Source organism: Thalassophryne amazonica, chromosome 7, assembly GCF_902500255.1.
Source record: "Thalassophryne amazonica chromosome 7, fThaAma1.1, whole genome shotgun sequence".
In the NCBI taxonomy this organism is placed as follows: Eukaryota; Metazoa; Chordata; class Actinopteri; order Batrachoidiformes; family Batrachoididae; genus Thalassophryne; species Thalassophryne amazonica.
In genome coordinates, this window is record NC_047109.1 from 24,140,673 (window position 1) to 24,157,898 (window position 17,226).

Consider the following 17,226-nt stretch of genomic DNA (forward strand, 5'->3'; position numbering starts at 1 on the left):
TAATCATATTTTAGATCTTGTTCTGACTTATGGTATGGAAATAGAAGACTTAACAGTATTCCCTGAAAACTCCCTTTTGTCTGATCATTTTTTAATAACATTTACATTTACCCTGATGGACTACCCTGCAGTGGGGAATAAGTTTCATTACACTAGAAGTCTTTCAGAAAGCGCTGTAACTAGGTTTAAGGATATGATTCCTTCTTTATGTTCTCTAATGTCATATACCAACACAGAGCAGAGTAGCTACCTAAACTCTGTAAGGGAGTTAGAGTATCTTGTCAATAGTTTTACATCCTCATTGAAGACAACTTTGGATGCTGTAGCTCCTCTGAAAAAGAGAGCTTTAAATCAGAAGTGTCTGACTCCGTGGTATAACTCACAAACTCGTAGCTTAAAGCAGATAACCCGTAAGTTGGAGAGGAAATGGCGTCTCACTAATTTAGAAGATCTTCACTTAGCCTGGAAAAAGAGTTTGTTGCTCTATAAGAAAGCCCTTCGTGAAGCTAGGACATCTTTCTACTCATCACTAATTGAAGAAAATAAGAACAACCCCAGGTTTCTTTTCAGCACTGTAGCCAGGCTGACAAAGAGTCAGAGCTCTATTGAGCTGAGTATTCCATTAACTTTAACTAGTAATGACTTCATGACTTTCTTTGCTAACAAAATTTTGACTATTAGAGAAAAAATTACTCATAACCATCCCAAAGATGTATCGTTATCTTTGGCTGCTTTCAGTGATGCCGGTATTTGGTTAGACTCTTTCTCTCCGATTGTTCTGTCTGAGTTATTTTCATTAGTTACTTCATCCAAACCATCAACATGCTTATTAGACCCCATTCCTGCCAGGCTGCTCAAGGAAGTCCTACCATTATTTAATGCTTCAATCTTAAATATGATCAATCTATCTTTGTTAGTTGGTTATGTACCACAGGCCTTTAAGGTGGCAGTAATTAAACCATTACTTAAAAAGCCATCACTTGACCCAGCTATCTTAGCTAATTATAGGCCAATCTCCAACCTTCCTTTTCTCTCAAAGATTCTTGAGAGGGTAGTTGTAAAACAGCTAACTGATCACCTGCAGAGGAATGGTCTATTTGAAGAGTTTCAGTCAGGTTTTAGAATTCATCATAGTACAGAAACAGCATTAGTGAAGGTTACAAATGATCTTCTTATGGCTTCGGACAGTGGACTTATCTCTGTGCTTGTTCTGTTGGACCTCAGTGCTGCTTTTGATACTGTTGACCATAAAATTTTATTACAGAGATTAGAGCATGTCATAGGTATTAAAGGCATTGCGCTGCGGTGGTTTGAATCATATTTGTCTAATAGATTACAGTTTGTTCATGTAAATGGGGAATCTTCTTCACAGACTAAAGTTAATTATGGAGTTCCACAAGGTTCTGTGCTAGGACCAATTTTATTCACTTTATACATGCTTCCCTTGGGCAGTATTATTAGACGGTATTGCTTAAATTTTCATTGTTACGCAGATGATACCCAGCTTTATCTATCCATGAAGCCAGAGGATACGCACCAATTAGCTAAACTGCAGGATTGTCTTACAGACATAAAGACATGGATGACCTCTAATTTCCTGCTTTTAAACTCAGATAAAACTGAAGTTATTGTACTTGGCCCCACAAATCTTAGAAGCATGGTGTCTAACCAGATCGTTACTCTGGATGGCATTTCCCTGATCTCTAGTAATACTGTGAGAAATCTTGGAGTTATTTTTGATCAGGATATGTCATTCAAAGCGCATATTAAACAAATATGTAGGACTGCCTTTTTGCATTTACGCAATATCTCTAAAATCAGAAAGGTCTTGTCTCAGAGTGATGCTGAAAAACTAATTCATGCATTTGTTTCCTCTAGGCTGGACTATTGTAATTCATTATTATCAGGTTGTCCTAAAAGTTCCCTAAAAAGCCTTCAGTTGGTTCAGAATGCTGCAGCTAGAGTACTGACGGGGACTAGCAGGAGAGAGCATATCTCACCCGTGTTGGCCTCCCTTCATTGGCTTCCTGTTAATGCTAGAATAGAATTTAAAATTCTTCTTCTTACTTATAAGGTTTTGAATAATCAGGTCCCATCTTATCTTAGGGACCTCGTAGTACCATATTACCCAATTAGAGCGCTTCGCTCTCAGACTGCGGGCTTACTTGTAGTTCCTAGGGTTTGTAAGAGTAGAATGGGAGGCAGAGCCTTCAGCTTTCAGGCTCCTCTCCTGTGGAACCAGCTCCCAATTCAGATCAGGGAGACAGATACCCTCTCTACTTTTAAGATTAGGCTTAAAACTTTCCTTTTCGCTAAGGCTTATAGTTAGGGCTGGATCGGGTGACCCTGGACCATCCCTTGGTTATGTTGCTTTAGACGTAGACTGTGTTTCATAATTATTGTATGGCCTTGCCTTGCAATGTGGAGCGCCTTGGGGCAACTGTTTGTTGTGATTTGGCGCTATACAAGAAAAAAGTTGATTGATTGATTGAACCGTCATCATACATGTGAAGTTTCAAGTCAATCAGGCAAAGCATGAAGGAGTTATCATGATTTGATGTTTCATGGCAAAGGGTCAAAATGGCGGCACCATATCGGCCACACCCTTCAACATAGAGAAAAGGTTTCGATAACTTTTGGTCAGTATCATCTTTGGATGTTGTCAAAGAAATTTGAAGTGCATTGGACAAAATCCCTAGGAGGAGTTCGTTCAAATACAACATTTGGAAATCACGCCAAACTGAGAAGAAAATTCAAAATGGCCGACTTCCTGTTTGGAATAGACCGATGGTGCAAGCGACTTTTTGTACGTCTATGCAAGTCACATGTGTACCAATTTTCATCTCCCTACTCCAAAAAAAACCCTATGGGGATGGGTTTTTGAAAGTTTCAAGGGGGTGCTATTGAGGCATTTTGCCCTGCCCACAGGCGACGCCCCTATGAATTGTAAGAGGTTGTCGTGCTCGACCTGTGTTTCAATTTTCATGATGATATGACAAAATTAAAGCCGTCAAAAGGAAGAACGTAATTTCATGGCGAATGGGCAATATTCGGCACGCCGCCACACGGATGCCATTACTCGTAACTTCACGGCGATCACCGCCTACGTTGACCAAGTTGATCTGCATGATTTACAAGCGGAAGGAAGTTGATGGGGTTAAATATGTGACTTCAGTACCTGTTTAAGTACAATGTTTATATGGTGAAGGGTCAAAATGGCAGCACCATAGCGGCCACACCCTTCGACATACAGAAAAGCTTTTGATAGCTTTTGGTCAGTATCATCTCTGGGTGATCTGGAAGAAATTTGAAGTGCATTGGACAAAATCCCTAGGAGGAGTTCGTTCAAATACATGTGGAAATCACACCAAAATGAGAAGAAAATTCAAAATGGCTGACTTCCTGTTTGGAGTAGACCCATGGTGCGAGAGACTTTTTTGTACATCTATGCAAGTCACATATGTGTACCAATTTTCATCTCCCTACTCCAAAAAAACCCCTACGGGGAGGGGGTTTTGAAAGATTCAAGGGGGCGCTATTGAGGCATTTTGCCCCGCCCATGGGCGACACCCGTATGAATTGTAAGAGGTTGTCGTGCTTGACGTGATGATGTGACAAAATTAAAGCTGTCAAAAGGAAGAACGAAATTTGATGGCTAATGGGCAATATTCAATATGCCGCCACACGGACGCTGTTACTCGTAACTTCACGGCGTTCATCGCCGATGTTCACCAATTTGTTCTGCATGTTGTAAAAGTGGAATGAAGTTGATTGGGTTAAGTATGTGACATCAGGACCTCTTAAAGTAAAAATAGGACATTTCCCGCCACCACCTGGGGGCGCTATGGCGCAGGTGGGAACTTAAGATATGTAGACGTTGAGCGCGGAGCCCTCATCATGTCCAGCACGTTTGAAGGATCTATGATTTAGTATGTGGGCGTGACAGCCGTTCGAAGTGAAATGGCGTGCTCCGAAAACCTCGCCAAAGTTTGACGACCCCTAGCAGCCACACCTTTTGACTTAATTAGAATCGTTTGATAACTTTTGATCACCATTGTGTTGTGATGATTTTGCCCAAATTTGAAGTCGATCGGATGAAATCCCTAGGACGAGTTTGTTCAAATGTAAGTATTGGAAATGGCCAAAAATGGCAAAAATTTGCTCAAAATCGAAACTTAAAATCAAAATGGCTGACTTCCTGTCGATACTTCACCATGACAGTAAGAGACTTTTTTGTGTGTCCTGGCATGGTAAATATGTGTACCGAATTTTGTGAGGCTACGACGAAAAAAGCCCAATGCGGAGGGGTTTTTGAAAATTTCTAGGGGGCGCTATTTCCCGATTTTTCTGCGACCATGTGCAAGGCCCCCAAAATATCGAATTTCGGATCCGGCCGGACGACTTTGGAAAGGTTGGTGAGTTTTTGAGCATGGCAAGAGGCCGAAATTTCGATTTCAAGAGTGAGAATAATAATAATAATAATAATAATAATAATAATAATAATAATAATAATAATAATAATAAACTAGGACTGCAAGCAGTCATATACGGGCCCTCGTTCCACGCAACTGCCTACCCAGGCCACTGGGTGCCCTTGTGACCACATGTGGGCATGTGCATGCAGGGGCAACTACTCATCACACAGTTAAAATTTTAAACAAATCACACAATGCATCAAGGAGTTATGACATGTTGATTGTTCATCCACTAGGGGGCGCTCAGTGTACAAACAGAAGGGCTGGGTGTGTTCAGGGGCCAACCGTCATCATACATGTGAAGTTTCAAGTCAATCAGGCAAAGCATGAAGGAGTTATCATGACTTGATGTTCCATGACAAAGGGTCAAACTGGCGGCACCATAGTGGCCACACCCTTCAACATAGAGAAAAGCTTTCGATAACCTTTGGTCTGTATCATCTTCGGATGCTGTCAAAGAAATTTCAAGTGCATTGGCCAAAAGCCCTAGGAGGAGTTAGTTCAAATACAAAATGTGGAAATCATTGCAAAATGAGAAGAAAATTCAAAATGGCCGACTTCCTGTTTGGAGTAGAGTGATGGTGCAAAGATTTTTTTGTACGTCTATGCAATTCACACGTGTACCAATTTTCATCTGCCTACTCCAAAAAAAAAACCCTATGGGGAGGGTTTTTGATATTTTCAAGGGGGCGCTATTGAGGCACTTTGCCCCGCCCATGGGCGAGGCCCCTATGAATTGTAAGACGTTGTGGTGCTTGACCTGTGTATCAATTTTCATGATGATGTGACAAAATTAAAGCCGTCAAAAGGAAGAACGTAATTTCATGGTGAAGGGGCGATATTCGGTACGCCACCACACAGAAGCCGTTACTCGTAAGTTCACGGCGATCATCGCCTATGTTCACCAAGTTGTTCTGCATGTTTTAGAAGTGGAAGGAAGTTGATGGTGTTAAGTATGTGACATCAGTACCTGTTTAAGTATAATGTTCCATGGCGAAGGGTCAAAATAGCGGCGCCATAGCGGCCACACCCTTCGACATAAAGAAAAGCTTTCGATAAATTTTGGTCAGTATTGTCTGTGGGTGATCTGGAAGAAATTTGAAGTGCATTGGACAAAATCCCTAGGAGGAGTTCGTTCAAATACAACATGTGGAAATCACACCAAAATGAGAAGAAAATTCAAAATGGCTGACTTCCTGTTTGGAGTAGACCCATGGTGCAAGAGACTTTTTTGTACATCTATGCAAGTCACATATGTGTACCAATTTTCATCTCCCTACTCCAAAAAAACCCCTACGGGGAGGGGGTTTTGAAAGATTCAAGGGGGCGCTATTGAGGCATTTTGCCCAGCCCATGGGCGACACCCCTATGAATTGTAAGAGGTTGTCGTGCTCGACGTGATGATGTGACAAAATTAAAGCTGTCAAAAGGAAGAACGAAATTTGATGGCTAATGGGCAATATTCGATACGCCGCCACACGGACGCCGTTACTCGTAACTTCACGGCGTTCATCGCCGATGTTCACCAATTTGTTCTGCATGTTGTAAAAGTGGAATGAAGTTGATTGGGTTAAGTATGTGACATCAGGACCTCTTAAAGTAAAAATAGGACATTTCCCGCCACCACCGGGGGGTGCTATGACGCAGGTGGGAATTTAAGATAGGTAAACATACAGGGCGGAGCCTTCATCATGTCCAGCAAGGTTGAAGGATCTATGATTTAGTATGTGGGCGTGACAGCCGTTCGAAGTGAAATGGCGTGCTCCGAAAAGCTCGCCAAAGTTTGACGACCCCTAGCAGCCACACCTTTTGACTTAATTAGAATCTTTTGATAACTTTTGATCACCATTGTGTTGTGATGATTTTGCCCAAATTTGAAGTCGATCGGATGAAATCCCTAGGACGAGTTCGTTCAAATGTAAGTAGTGGAAATGGCCAAAAATGGCAAAAATTTGCTCAAAATCGAAACTTAAAATCAAAATGGCCAACTTCCTGTCGATACTTCACCATGACAGTAAGAGACTTTTTTGTGCGTCCTGGCATGGTAAATATGTGTACCGAATTTTGTGAGGCTACGACGAAAAAAGCCCAATGCGGAGGGGTTTTTGAAAAATTCTAGGGGGCGCTATTTCCCGATTTTTCTGCGACCATGTGCAAGGCCCCCAAAATATTGAATTTCGGATCCGGCCGGACAACTTTGGAAAGGTTGGTGAGTTTTTGAGCATGGGAAGAGGCCAAAATTTCGATTTCAAGAGTGAGAATAATAATAATAATAATAATAATAATAATAATAATAAACTAGGACTGCAAGCAGTCATATACGGGCCCTCGTTCCACGCAACTGCCTACCCAGGCCACTGGGTGCCCTTGTGACCACATGTGGGCATGTGCATGCAGGGGCAACTACTCATCACACAGTTAAAATTTTAAACAAATCACACAATGCATCAAGGAGTTATGACATGTTGATTGTTCATCCACTAGGGGGCGCTCAGTGTACAAACAGAAGGGCTGGGTGTGTTCAGGGGCCAACCGTCATCATACATGTGAAGTTTCAAGTCAATCAGGCAAAGCATGAAGGAGTTATCATGACTTGATGTTCCATGACAAAGGGTCAAAATGGCGGCACCATAGCGGCCACACCCTTCAACATAGAGAAAAGCTTTCGATAACCTTTGGTCTGTATCATCTTCGGATGCTGTCAAAGAAATTTCAAGTGCATTGGCCAAAAGCCCTAGGAGGAGTTAGTTCAAATACAAAATGTGGAAATCATTGCAAAATGAGAAGAAAATTCAAAATGGCCGACTTCCTGTTTGGAGTAGAGTGATGGTGCAAAGATTTTTTTGTACGTCTATGCAATTCACACGTGTACCAATTTTCATCTGCCTACTCCAAAAAAAAACCCTATGGGGAGGGTTTTTGATATTTTCAAGGGGGCGCTATTGAGGCATTTTGCCCCGCCCATGGGCGAGGCCCCTATGAATTGTAAGACGTTGTGGTGCTTGACCTGTGTATCAATTTTCATGATGATGTGACAAAATTAAAGCCGTCAAAAGGAAGAACGTAATTTCATGGTGAAGGGGCGATATTCGGTACGCCACCACACAGAAGCCGTTACTCGTAAGTTCACGGCGATCATCGCCTATGTTCACCAAGTTGTTCTGCATGTTTTAGAAGTGGAAGGAAGTTGATGGTGTTAAGTATGTGACATCAGTACCTGTTTAAGTATAATGTTCCATGGCGAAGGGTCACAATAGCGGCACCGTAGCGGCCACACCCTTCGACATAAAGAAAAGCTTTCGATAACTTTTGGTCAGTATTGTCTGTGGGTGATGTGGAAGAAATTTGAAGTGCATTGGACAAAATCCCTAGGAGGAGTTCATTCAAATACAACATGTGGAAATCATTGCAAAATGAGAAGAAAATTCAAAATGTCCGACTTCCTGTTTGGAGTAGAGTGATGGTGCAAGAGACTTTTTTGTACGTCTATGCAAGTCACACATGTGTACCAATTTTCATCTCCCTACTCCAAAAAAACCCCTATGTGGAGGAGTTTTTGAAAGATTCAAGGGGGCGATATTGAGGCATTTTGCCCCGCCCATGGGCGACGCCCCTATGAGTTGTAAGAGGGTGTTGTGCTTGACCTGTGTATCAATTTTCATGATGATGTGACAAAATTAAAGCCGTCAAAAGGAAGAACGTATTTTCATGGCGAATGGGCAATATTCGGCACGCCGACACACGGACGCCATTACTCGTAACTTCACGGCGTTCATTGTCTACGTTCAACAATTTGTTCTGCATGTTTTAGAAGTGGAATGAAGTTGATTGGGTTAAGTATGTGACATCAGGACCTCTTAAAGTAAAAATAGGACCTTTCCCGCCACCACCGGGGGCACTATGGCGCAGGTGGGAACTTAAGATATGTAGACGTTCAGGGCAGAGCCCTCATCATGTTCAGCAAGTTTGAAGGATCTACGATGAAGTATGTGGGTGTGACAGCCGTTCGAATTGAAATGGCATGCTCCGAAAAGCTCGCCAAAGTTTGACGACCCCTAGCAGCCACGCCTTTTGACTTAATTAGAATCTTTTGATAACTTTTGATCACCATTGTGTTGTGATGATTTTGACCAAATTTGAAGACGATCGGATGAAATCCCTAGGACGAGTTTGTTCAAATGTAAGTAGTGGAAATGGCCAAAAATGGCAAAAATTTGCTTAAAATCGAAACTTAAGATGAAAATGTCCGACTTCCTGTCGATATTTCACCATGACAGTAAGAGACTTTTTCATGCATCCTGGCATGGTAAATATGTGTACCGAATTTTGTGAGGCTACGACGAAAAAAGCCCAAAGCTGAGGGGTTTTTGAAAAATTCTAGGGGGCGCTATTTCACGATTTTTCTGCGACCATGTGCGACGCCCCCAAAATATCGAATTTTGGATCCAGCTGGACGACTTTGGAAAGTTTGTGAGTTTTTGAGCATGGGAAGAGGCCGAAATTTCGATTTCAAAAGTGGCAAGAATAATAATAATAAATAACTACGACTGCAAGCAGTCATATACGGGCCCTCGTTCCGCGCGACTGCCTACCCAGGCCAGTGGGTGCCATTGTGACCACATGTGGGCATGTGCATGCAGGGGCAACCACTCATCACACAGTTAAAATTTTAAACAAATCACACAATGCATGAAGGAGTTATGACATGTTGATTGTTCATCCACTAGGGGGCGCTCAGTGTACAAACAGAGGGGCCGGGTGTGTTCAGGGGCCAACCGTCGTCATACATGTGAAGTTTCAAGTCAATCAGGCAAAGCATGAAGGCGTTATCATGATTTGATGTTCCATGGCAAAGGATCAAAATGGCGGCACCCTAGCGGCCACACCCTTCAACATAGAGAAAAGCTTTTGATAACTTTTGGTCAGTATCATCTTTGGATGCTGTCAAAGAAATTTGAAGTGCACTGGACAAAATCCGTAGGAGGAGTTCGTTCAAATACAACATGTGGAAATCACGCCAAAATGAGAAGGAAATTCAAAATGGCCGACTTCCTGTTTGGAGCAGATCCATGGTGCAAGAGACTTTTTTGTATGTATATGCAAGTCACACATGTGTACCAATTTTCATCTCCCTACTCCAAAAAAACCCCTATGTGGAGGGGTTTTTGAACGTTTCAAGGGGGCGCTATTGAGGCATTTTGCCCTGCCCATGGGCGACGCCCCTATGAATTGTAAGAGGTTGTCGTGCTCGACCTGTGTTTCAATTTTCATGATGATGTGACAAAATTAAAGCCGTCAAAAGGAAGAACGTAATTTCATGGTGAATGGTCAATATTCGGCACGCTGCCACACGGACACTGTTAGTCGTAACTTCACGGCGTTCATTGCCTATGTTCACCAATTGGTTGTGCATGTTTTAGAAGTGGAATGAAGTTGATTTGGTTAAGTATGTGATATCAGGACCTCTTAAAGTAAAAATAGGACATTTCCCGCCACCACCGGGGGGTGCTATGACGCAGGTGGGAATTTAAGATAGGTAAACATACAGGGCGGAGCCTTCATCATGTCCAGCAAGGTTGAAGGATCTGCGATTAAGTATGTGGGCGTGACAGCCGTTCGAAGTGAAATGGCGTGCTCCGAAAAGCTCGCCAAAGTTTGACGACCCCTAGCAGCCACGCCTTTTGACTTAATTAGAATCTTTTGATAACTTCTGATCACCATTGTGTTGTGATGATTTTGAACAAATTTGAAGTCGATCGGATGAAATCCCTAGGACGAGTTTGTTCAAATGTAAGTAGTGGAAATGGCCAAAAATGGCAAAAATTTGCTCAAAATCGAAACTTAAAATCAAAATGGCTGACTTCCTCTCGATATTTCACCATGACAGTAAGAGAGTTTTTCGTGCGTCCTGGCATGGTAAATATGTGTATCGAATTTTGTGAGGCTACGACGAAAAAAGCCCAAAGCGGAGCGGTTTTTGAAAATTTCTAGGGGGCGCTATTTCCCGATTTTTCTGCGACCATGTGCGAGGCCCCCAAAATATCGAATTTCGGATCCGGCCGGACACTTTGGAAAGTTTGGTGAGTTTTTGAGCATGGGAAGAGGCCGAAATTTCAATTTCAAGAGTGAGAATAATAATAATAATAATAATAATAATAATAATAATAATAAATAATAATAATAATAATAAACAGCGCAATTACAGTAGGGTCCTCGTAGGACGTTGCCTACTCGGGCCCTAATAATAATAAATAATAATAATAATAAACAGCGCAATTACAATAGGGTCCTCGTAGGACGTAGCCTACTCGGGCCCTAATAATAAACAGTGCAATTACAATAGGGTCCTCGTAGGACGTTGCCTACACGGGCCCTAAAAATATTAATAACTAGGACTGCAAGGAGTCATATACGGGCCCTCATTCCGCGCAACCGCCTACCCACGCTACTGGGTGCCCTTGTGACCACATGTGGGCATGTGCATGCAGGGGCAACCACTCATCACACAGTTAAAATTTTAAACAAATCACACAATGCATCAAGGAGTTATGACATGTTGATTGTTCATCCACTAGGGGGTGCTCAGTGTACAAACAGAGGGGCTGGGTGTGTTCAGGGGCCAACCGTCATCATACATGTGAAGTTTCAAGTCAATCTGGCAAAGCATGAAGGAGTTATCATGACTTGATGTTCCATGGCAAAGGGTCAAAATGGCGGAACCATAGCGGCCACACCCTTCAACATAGAGAAAAGCTTTTGATAACTTTTGGTCAGTATCATCTTTGGATGCAGTCAAAGAAATTTGAAGTGCATTGGACAAAATCCCTAGGAGGAGTTCATTCAAATACAACGTGGAAATCATTTCAAAATGAGAAGAAAATGCAAAATGGCTGACTTCCTGTTTGGAGTAGACTCATGGTGCAAGAGACTTTTTTGTACGTCTATGCAAGTCACACATGTGTACCAATTTTCGTCTCCATACTCAAAAAAAAACCCCTATGGGGAGGTGTTTTTGGAAAGTTTCAAGGGGGCGCTATTGAGGCATTTTGCCCCGCCCATGGGCGATGCCCCTATGAATTGTAAGAGGTTGTCGTCCTCAACCTGTGTGTCAATTTTCATGATGATGTGACAAAATTAAAGCCGTCAAAAGGAAGAACGTAATTTCATGGCGAATGGTCAATATTCGGCACGCCGCCACACGGACGCCGTTACTCGTAACTTCACGGCATTCATTGCCTATGTTCATCAATTTGTTGTGCATGTTTTAGAAGTGGAATGAAGTCGACTGGGTTAAGTATGTGACATCAGGACCTCTTAAAGTAAAAATAGGACATTTCCCGCCACTACCGGGGGGTGCTATGGCGTAGGTGGGAACGTAAGATATGTAAACGTTCAGGGCGGAGCCCTGATCATGTCCAGCAAGTTTGAAGGATCTACGATGAAGTATGTGGGCGTGACAGCCGTTCGAAGTGAAATGGCGTGCGCCGAAAAGCTCACCAAAGTTTGACGACCCCTAGCAGCCACGCCTTTTGACTTAATTAGAATCTTTTGATAACTTTTGATTACCATTGTGTTGTGATGATTTTGACCAAATTTGAAGACAATCGGATGAAATCCCTAGGACGGGTTCGTTGAAATGTAAGTAGTGGAAATGGCCAAAAATGGCAAAAATTTGCTCAAAATCGAAACTTAAAATCAAAATGGCTGACTTCCTCTCGATATTTCACCATGACAGTAAGAGACTTTTTTGTGCGTCCTGGCATGGTAAATATGTGTACCGTATTTCGTGAGGCTATGATGAAAAAAGCCCAATGAGGAGGGGTTTTTGAAAATTTCTAGGGGGCACTATTTCGCGATTTTCTGTGACTATGTGCGATGCCCCCAAAATATCGAATTTTGGATCCGGCCGGAAGACTTTGTAAAGTTTGGTGAGTTTTTGAGCATGGGAAGAGGCCGAAATTTTGATTTCAAGAGTGAGAATAATAATAATAATAATAATAATAATAATAAACAGCGCAATTACAATAGGGTCCTCATAGGACGTTGCCTACTCGGGCCCTAATAATAATAAATAATAATAATAATAATAAACAGCGCAATTACAATAGGGTCCCCATAGGACGTTGCCTACTCGGGCCCTAATAATAATAAATAATAATAATAATAATAAACAGCGCAATTACAATAGGGTCCTCATAGGACATTGCCTACTCGGGCCCTAATAATAATAAATAATAATAATAATAATAAACAGCGCAATTACAATAGGGTCCTCGTAGGACGTTGCCTACTCGGGCCCTAAAAATAATAATAACTAGGACTGCAAACAGTCATATACGGGCCCTTGTTCCATGCAACTGCCTACCCAGACTACTGGGTGCCCTTGTGACCACATGTGGGCATGTGCATGCAGGGGCAACCACTCATGACACAGTTAAAATTTTAAACAAATCACACAATGCATCAAGGAGTTATGACATGTTGATTGTTCATCCACTAGGGACTGCAGTATAGGAGGCCTTTGGACTTGGCCTCCTTCAGCTTCATAATGGTAGCTGCAACAATTGTCAGAAGGCTCCCAAGATAGGCTTGATCCTCTCCTTGAATTTTGTCCAATGCCCTGGCAACATTGGACATTACCTGGGCATACTCTTTCAGGAAGCTAACCTCAGAATCAGTGAAGCTCTGTAGCTTCAGCTGCATCATCACCTGGTGGACAGCTCCCCTTTTATTATGCAGCAGGTCATTGAGGACAACAACAGAGTCATAGGTGCAGTTCCATCTGGTACTATTGGGGACTACCAACCTCCTCTTCAACTCATCCAGAATGGTGTCTGCTGACACAGTGCTGCGGCACTGCTGGTTCCACAGCACCTGTGCCTTGGACATGGCTTTCCTGTAGGCAGACCTAAATTTAGCACAGGCAAGCACCTTGTTAGCATCCATGCTGGCTACCAAGTTAAAGGTGTGGGCTGCACACCTCATGTGGACTGGAAGGTTGTGCCCTAGTCCACTGGACTCCTAAAGGGTAGCCTCAGCAGAGATGTACTCCACCTCATCCATGGTTCCAGCCTCGGGATCCCCATCCTCAATGTCCTCCATGTCTGAATCAGCAGCAGGCACAGGAAGGTCTAGCAATAGTTCAGGTTCTGTGCCAAACTGAACAAATGCCTTCACATAGTTGCTGCCATTGTCTGTCGTGGTCCTGGTCACCTTTTCCTGCAGGTGGAACTTGTAGTGGGTGACTCAGTCTGCTCCATTCTGTTACATTTTAACCCCATTTCATGATTTTCACTCTTCAGTCCCCATTTCACCTTTTATCGCTAACAACAGAAGCAAAAAGAGAGCAGAAGAACAAGCAAAACACAAGCATTTAAAGATAATAATGAACTTAAATTTCTTATCATCATCATAACAAAAATAAGTAATAGTGCACATCTCACTTTGTACAGAATTACAATGGATTTTGACATTTTGGATTTAACATAATTTATGTGTGTTTTCAAAATTAATATATCATGAATAACTACAAGAAATTTCGTATATTTTACAATTTCAACTTCATCATCATGTACTAAAGCAAGCTTCTACTTGAATTTTCAAATCAAAATACAAATACACTTTGATTCGCCACAAATACCTTATAAGATGCTCCTCCAGCTGTTTGTGGCTGGTCAAGATCTTCCTCCCCAGGGTGCGGCAGGACATCGACGTTTTGCTGGGGATCAAGGTCTTGACCAAACTGATGAACGTGGGGGACTCCACAACATGCAGCGGCAGCATGTTGCATATAAAGAGGTCCACAATCTTTGTGTTCACCACAGACTGGCAGACGCCAGCGCCAGACTGAGCAAATGCCCCTGAATAGTAGGCTGGGATAGCTGACACTGTTTTTTGCGGGTGGCTGAGCCACTGAAGAAGACTGGCTGCTGCTGCTGCTAAGTGATTATGAACGCCTGTGTTTCCCACGTGAAGAGCTGGCCTGGGTGGTGGTTCCTTTTAAATTAAACAGGCTGGTTGTGTGTCCCTTAATTGTTGTCTCCTTTGGATGACACAGGACACACTGGAAAAAAAGAACTTTAGCATTCCTTTTGTCCACTGACGGTTAGACAAAGAAATCCTCCAGGTGAGGCCATGGGTTCTGGACCTTGTGGAGGCCTGGCCCTCAGCCTGAGCTGTGTCAGGTACCTCCCCACTCGATCCAGGCTCTTCCTGGACGTCATCCTCAGGCCGTGGAACACAAACTATGTTTTCTTCACTCATTTTACAAAAAAACACAGTAAACTCACAAAACACAATAATGCTCGTATGTGTTTTAAAGACTGTTTCTATAAAAAAAACAGTAAATCGCAGTAGTCAAAGGTTATCTCTGTATACCATCACCTGTGTTATGTTCAGTGTGACTGGTAAAATCGACAACTCTGTCGGGCTCTGAGAGAGCTCACATCTGTTATTATGAATTTATGTGGAAATGATTGTTGTAGAAAAACTTCAGATATCTGTTGCTGAGATAGATGATGACTGGAGTGCAGTTTTATGCAGAAACAAGGCAATAATCTATGAATTGTTGCTGAAGCACTGAAACTGAAGTGACGCATGCCCTCCCCCTTCTGAGCTCCTCCAACAGCAGCCTGACTGCTGCAGACAGCCAGGAACGATTTTAGCTGTTTACAAATGTTTTAGACTCTTAAACCTTACTCACTTCAACACCGAAAAAAATGTTATCAGACTGAAAGTTATTGGAACCAAATTTATCAGAAGATAATTGGTCTGATAATGGTTTTAAAACTTATCTGAAAAGCAAATTCGATAATTATCGGTTAGCGGATTATCTGAACTGTGCCCACCGCTGCTTATGATCAAGAAAACTGGCAACAATAGTCAAGAAAAACATATTATTGTTGTACTTTACAGGGAGAATCCTCAATCAGACCAGATTCAAGACCGGAGATGAACCTGGTTCTTCTTTTCTGAACACTGACCTGAGGGATTGTGTCTGGAGTAAACACTTTCATATTTGTGAAGTTACTGCTACACTTTGTAGCTGCAGAAGACAAATTAAGAAAACATAAGCAGACTGAAGAAATCTGAACACACACGTGTGCACTGTTACTAGAAAGTCATGTTAGCAATCTGCAACCCTGCAGATGCACCGCTGTTTATAGATGCTTTAACCAGTAAAATCACCAGTGTTAAATTAACACTGACAGTGTGCATATGGTCCCATTCTGACCAGAGTAGGACCATATGTACACTGGCAGTGTTACTTTAACATGGTTAGTGTTAATTTTACACTGGTGATTTTACTGTGCAGTAAGTGATAGACAGATGTTATTATTGGTGCATGTTCTATTGTGATAATAACTAGTTGAGATGGTGGGTACTTGGACTTAAATCCGTTACTGTTAAGGACTATGTGCTAATATCTGGGGATGTTAAGACTTACAGGTCAACAATATTTTTACACTGTTTGTTCACAAGCTTATTAGTGGCAGATACCAAGGTAATGTCGCTTAATGAATACATTTTTAATCCTCTGGGGTCCGAGGGCATTTTTTGGACAGTTCACTCACCTGGCATAAATGTTTTATTATTGCTGTTAACAGCTCTCCCTGCATCCCACAATCAAGTTTTCTATCTCTTTTTTTTTCAGGACAACCTGTGCTTTCAGAATATATATGTTTTTGTTGTGTTTTATAAGTGTAATAAAGGTTTACAATCAAAAATAGGCAAGGAAAAAATAAAGCAAAAATAATTTTCCACACACATTTATTCAAAACACACAGCAAACTATAATAAACAACTGTTTTGACACTTTATAAAGGTAATTTGAGGTCTTGTGTGAAAGACTGTACAACAAAAAGGTTCAAAGAATAAACACAAATGCACATTTTGAACAATATATACAAAATGGTCTATGCGTTTTGTTGTCCATTGATATGGTAAACAGTGCTTTATGCAGAGAAAGCAACAGAGTTATCCAGTAACATTCACATGCAAACTAGTGGAGCAATCCTGATAGTTACACACTCTTTGTTTGAGCATGTGAGACTGTCATCAGAGGCTCTCCATCTGCTTCACTGATCACTGTGCGTAATGGTGCAGGGTGCATTTGGAGCCCAATAGTATGTACTCATTGGAGCACCCAGGGGCCTATTCAAATGGGCCAACTAATAACATATCACTCCTGAAAACGATCTTTGGCTTTTCACATGAGGTGAATCTGCCCTACGATTGGATTTTGGAAAACCATGTGACAGTGAACCAATTCTGATTGGACACTCACATTGCGCACATCATCACACAGCTTCTATGAGGAGTACAAAGATGGCCAACGGTGGATCGAAAGTCAGCAGAATTAACTTTTCAGCAAAAAAAATAAGTATGTTTCTATCTCATATCATTAAAAAGTTATGTATAATTTAGTAAAGCTTGGTCTTAGGCTTTGTATATGATGGCGTCGGCCCCAGAGGGTTAAGGTAATAAATATTTAAATTTACGGTTACCTTTGGCAACACTGTGCAGTATTTTTTGAGATACAGATAGGCAGGATGATCACAAATTGGCCATCCTATATAGATTCTGTCTTATTGGCAGAGGTACATGATAGACACACACACACACACACACACACACACACACACACACACACACACACACACACACACACACACACACACACACACACACACACACACACACACACACACACCACACACACCACACCACACCACATCACACTCAAATAACA

The 17,226-nt window shown here is 42.0% G+C and overlaps 1 protein-coding gene across 5 annotated transcripts in view; it reads right to left on the reverse strand.

Moving 5' to 3' along the window:
* Positions 1-17,226, reverse strand: part of LOC117513713 (glutamate receptor ionotropic, kainate 2) — a 1,177,061-nt gene that overhangs the window by 791,431 nt on the left and 368,404 nt on the right. The gene's annotated exons all lie outside the window — the stretch shown is intronic.